This window comes from Benincasa hispida, chromosome 1 (genome assembly GCF_027475165.1).
Source record: "Benincasa hispida cultivar pf3 chromosome 1, pf3_genome.v1.1, whole genome shotgun sequence".
Classification (NCBI taxonomy): Eukaryota; Viridiplantae; Streptophyta; class Magnoliopsida; order Cucurbitales; family Cucurbitaceae; genus Benincasa; species Benincasa hispida.
Window position 1 is genome coordinate 81,713,786 of NC_143478.1, and position 5,548 is coordinate 81,719,333.

General features: G+C 34.4%; 1 long non-coding RNA gene across 21 annotated transcripts; it reads right to left on the bottom strand.

The window, feature by feature from the left end:
• Window positions 1-802: 802 nt before the first annotated feature.
• Window positions 803-5,144, bottom strand: LOC120087748 (uncharacterized). Of its 21 annotated transcripts, none has more exons than XR_016530750.1 (6): window positions 4,068-5,144; window positions 2,980-3,042; window positions 2,807-2,870; window positions 2,267-2,334; window positions 1,267-1,426; window positions 803-1,019 (listed from the first exon to the last, which is right to left on the bottom strand). It is a non-coding gene; the product is annotated as an uncharacterized LOC120087748 (long non-coding RNA). The 21 variants fall into 21 exon arrangements; XR_016530747.1 differs by having other exon boundaries at window positions 1,267-2,002; XR_016530751.1 differs by lacking the exon at window positions 2,267-2,334.
• Window positions 5,145-5,548: the final 404 nt, after the last annotated feature.

Here is a 5,548-nt window from a genome sequence, read left to right on the forward strand (position 1 = left end):
AGGTTGATGTTGAAATTGTTCCAAACAAAATCCCTTCTAGTGGTGAGTCTGATCAGATGCATGATTATGTCATCTCGCCTAGAAACCTAAAGAGATTGTTGAACCTTTTGTAAAAGCTCACGTAGATGCTAGGGTTTCCATAGGTAGTTTAATTGATGATGTTTTTCTTGAATCTGGTTATGCTTTTGCTAACATGACTTTTCAGACTCCTGCTCCTGATTTGTGTTCTAATGTTGTTATTCCAGATTATCATGAATCTAAGAAGTTGTTCGTTCCTACTTCACCTGTAATGTCGGTTCGTGATAATGTTGAAATTGCTGTTGATTTAGAAGGAAATGATGTTGAACAAAGATATTCGGGTAAAGAGACGCGAGACTTTTCAAGACAGAAGTTAAATCCAAAAGCAAAGAATGAAGAGTACCATTCACTGTGTAGTTTATGCTTCTATCCACTTTTACATAAATTAACACAGAGAAAGGGTTTTAGCCGTCATTGGAAAGTAAGAGATTTTGAGTTCTGATAATTAAGCAGCAAAACAGAAAGACCAGATGAGCACTATGTTTTACAAATATGCTTCAATGTTGAAGTGCAAGAGGAAGTGTTGAGAGGCTTGTACTAACCAGGTAAGGCAATAAACATTTGAATGCATATGAGACTCCCCTTTCGGGTCACCCAACAACAATGCACATATGATTTACCTGAAGCTTTCGAGAGCCTTGTTCACAAAAAGTAACAGAGCTCTATTTCATCATCAGGTTGTACAAAAGTATAAAGGAAAGTGTTATAGTAGCTCTCAAACTTGGATATGCAAAACCTCTTAGAATAAAAAATGAAACTTTTACAATAACATCATTAAAATTACCCTGATAAATCCAAGCTTAAACTAGTTGATTACTTGTACAAAAAAACATTTCAACTTCTATAATATCGAATAGTAATATTTGATTGACTACAATAGTAGACAAGATCCTTAATATTAGCCTGGCGCTAGTAAACTGGTACAAAACCGAAAAATGGACCTACATAAGATAACTATCCATGAGTTTCACTACAAAATTAATAGAAATATCAAGGAAAGATTTCATTTCTAAGGAAAGATTTAAACCAAACCAATTTTGTGCAAAAAGTATTTTGGAAAAAGACCTAAATTCAACTACATATAAAAAAATATAACCAAGTGATAGACAATTATATAGTTACGTGAACATTGCAATCAAATCCCATATGAAGTGACCACAAATTTGAAACTAAGTAGTGTCATCTTACCATATAGTACTACAATGTTGCTACCCTTCTGTCACTACCTTCATTGTGTTATCACATTGCCCTGTCATTTGAGAAACAAAATCCACACCCAAACTTTTCAAGAACTCTAATTTAGTTGTATTTCAAGTGGCTGCAACTTCTGTAGCTTGAAACATATGTTCTGCAAGAATAACCTCGTTTGACAACTAATGACCTTATAAAATATCAAGAGTTCTGCAAATTGGGACAACTGCATATACTTCATCAAAGTATCATAAATATGTATAAAGCAATAATAATAATGTAATGAATGGAAATACCCATGATAATTATGCCCAACACTCTATCATTTCTTGTACCACCTTGCATTCATAGTACGTTTATTTTGAAAATTTGACTTGATTTAGTGTCTTTAAAAGAAAAAATCAAGAGATAGATACACAAAAGAGTATGAAGCGTTTTATCCGGAAACAAATGAAATTGAAGAGTATAAATGAAACAATAAATTACAAAACAGGTAGACATAAACTAGAGTTGCAAAGAGAAGTTACCTCATGTTCCTATAGATTAGAGTTCAATCTCACAAAATAAATAACTAATCAACATCAAATTGCAATATCAAGAATTTATGTTAACTTGGTTTGCAGATTATGTTTCTTTTTGGCAGTGGCAGTGGCCATATTGAAGTTGCCTTCTTCTACAATAAAATGAACAAGCAAAGTATCCATGGAATCCAAAAAACTCGGTCCTCCAAAACCTATAATATATTTTAGAATCAAACAATAATAGAACACGGACAACTAGCATTACAAGTTATCACACTCATAAGATAAGCCACAAACAAAGAAGGAAAAAAACATCTAATACAATAAACAAAACATATTGTGTGGATATAGAGCAATGATCTTTTGATTTAAGAAGAAATAACTGAACCATCTCTAAAAAAAATATTTGTGAAGAACCATAATGTAATTCAAACTGCAACAAGCCAACGTTGTCAACAAATAAAAAGGAAACTTACAAATTTAAATGAAAACTCAAATTCACTCATCCACTTAAAAAGAGTATACATAGCTCCCATTAGAGCACCTACAAAGTCAATGCAGTTTAAGATGGCAAGATATATAGTAGCTAATGCATTTAAAGAATTAATAACACTGAAAATTCACTATCATATGATTTTCTAAGAAAAGAAAGAATGTAGAAAAGAAATGGAAGTTAATACTTCTTCAAGTTCTTAAAAGTAATAGTATAATCTAGTTCTCTTCTCACGTCCAACGCAAGTTCGTGATAATACAACCAATGAGAAATAGAATGTTGGTAATATAATGTTTGTTTAGAGACAGAGTCTTAAATTTAAGCTTGTGTAGTTTTGAAGTTATGAACATGGTAGTAAAAGACGGAGTACACTTGAATACGATTGCACAACAGGAATTAGAGAACATTGAGTCAAAATATGAAATGAAGTCTCCACAATTAGGGAGTTAACAGTTGGATTGAAATAGAATAAAGGTGTTTGGAAATCTTCACAATTAGGGAGTTAATAGGGAGGAAGACAAACCTTCTGCCACATATAATGCAATATAAACTACCAATAATGTTCCTTTTCCCCTACTGCTTCGGACCTGCACCCAACCCCAAAAAAGGAAAATAAAAACAACAAAAGAAAGAATTCTTAAGTACAATACCTAAGAGTCTAAGACTAAGAGGAGTTTGGATCTCATTGGTGAATACGAGAAAACAATTTCCTTTCTTGCAGATTTGAACAAGGCCCCGTCTTTGTTACAGCAGCACAAACTGTTGCAGAAGAAGAAAACAAATTTCAGAAACTTTTACATAAAACTGCGCACAGTGGGGTTATGTTAGAGAGAATTTTTATGAATTCGGCTGGACGAGTTGAAAAAAAAAAAAAAAAAACTCTTAGATCAATTGGGTTGATATCAACGTTAGGAGAAAACATTTCATATGCGATAAAGGCTTGACAAGACCAATATACATAAGAATGATTTCATGTTAATGTTCGAGAAATAACCTCAACAACAATATTTACTTCAAGAAATCACAGCAACAACGAAATTCAGTTCAATTAGAGTCAAGATTCATTGGAAAAGAAATCATTGCACACAAGATACAATGAGAATTCTAGAGATTAGAAAAAGAAACTCCCAAAATGATTGAATATCGTGAAATCGAAAATTCAATAAAATTACAAAGCAGAGAAAAATATTCCTCAATTCAAGAAATCGCCGCAACAACGACATTCAGTTCCATTAGAGTAAACATTCATAGGAAAATAAATCACCGAAGATTAGAGTAAGAATTCTGGAGATTAGAAAATGAAATTCCAGAAATGGCGGAAGATTCAATCAAAATTTCAGAGCAAATAGAAACCATCCTCAATCAAGAAATCACCAGAGCGACAACAATCAATTCAATTAGAAAATCATAACTGTTCAAAAACGAAAAGAAGAAGGTAGAGAGCGATCCTAAAATTTGATGGGGGCGAGGGTATTGTTTAGAAGAAGGATAACAGAAAAATCATTGTTGTACATATTGGAAATATTAGTGGTAAAGAGTTTAAGGTAAAAAAATTGGCACAGTACAAAACCTTGCTGAAAAGTGTTCTAGTTCTTACCAAAACGACACAAAATCTTGCTGAAAGGTGTTCAAATACGTTAAATCCGACACATATGAAGTCATTAAAAAGTGGGTAACACGAATATAAAGTCAAAATAGAGTGGGTCATTGTCGAACCTTGTCGAAATTGGGAAAAACATTGCTGCCAGCATATCTAGACTGCGTGGGTTGCTAAAATCATATACCTGTGGGTTTTTGCATCGTTGGTCACTGTCACCGATGAGGAAAAGCATTGTCGTCGCCTATCCACGCTAGAGTTGCGTTGCTGTCGCTGTTTGTTGTCAGATGCGTAGTCGTCGTTTGATCTCTGCCACACGCTCATCGTTGCTACTGTTGGACGCTATCGTTGCTGCTCCCACGCTAGCTGGAAGTTACATAGAGAGGGAGGGAGAGAGAGGTATGGGGGGGGGACCTGATTGTGCCCACTTTCATTCCTTTCTTGCGATTCAAAGTGTTGTTTGAAGAAGCAAAGGAGATTCACAAGACAATAAGATCTCCGATTTCGTGCGTTCCTGATAGAAAATGACGACTCCAGAAAAACGAAGTTATTCACTCACTCATTCAGACTCTCAACTGAAAGAGTTTCATGGGCAAGCTAGGGGCCATTTCCCTCTCGTCCTATTGTGGTAAGGTTGCAGTCTAACAGACCGGTAGACTTGAACCTTGTTCCTACATGACCCGATCAATTCGATTAGGCACTGCCTCATTTCTGATACCAATGGGAATGAGTTGTTCAAAATAAAGATGGGCTTCTCGTTGGATCCACTCGAGAAGGAACATGCAAGAATGGACACAATCAGGTTGCTACTGTGTCAGCCCAAAATGGATGGAAGGTGTATCGGCTAGATGTGAAGTCAGCATTCCTAAATGGAGTGTTAGAAGAAGAGATCTATGTTAAATAACGAGACAGATTCAGATTCATCATACCAGGACAAGAATTTATTTGTTGAAGAAGACTCTGTTGAAACAAGCTCCTAGGGCATGGTACAACAAGATGGATGATCACTTGCTGAACCTGGGTTTTGTGTGAGTCGTTTCAAGCTCTTAGGAGCAAGTTAGGAGGAGAATGTTTGTAATGCAAAACTGCAAATTAGGCTTTGAGTTGGTCTAGTCAATTACTAGTTTCTAGGAAATAGTTGAAGTTATTTTTAGTTGTAGTCAAGTCTAAGTCTCTATTCTCGTGGAGTTAGTGGAATTAGTTGCAAACATTGTGGAATCTAATTTTAGATTCAAGATATGTATTTATACGAAGTTTTCTAGAATGAAATACACACTTTTCATTTTTCTCATTTCCCTTTAGAATAACAACATATATATTATATGTGCTATTTCTCTCACATCGGTAAGATCGTACATGGATTTTACTCGGTTATTTATTTGCCCTAACGGTTTAACCATTAAGAGAAAAAAGTACTCAACGGCTGTTCTTTTGAAAGAAATGAAGAAAAAAAAGTCTCCTAGATTTTGTTTGATCAAGCATGGTGTGGCTGGTGGGATTTTGTTTTGTTTGTTAAATCCTGTGTTATGGACAGCCTGACCAAATTTTAATGTGATTTCCTTTTATTTTGTTTTACCCTTTTTTTATATTCATCGGTTAATTTGGTTTGCATATATATTATAAAACAATAATTTTATATATTACAGTTTCTATGTAAATATAAATAAA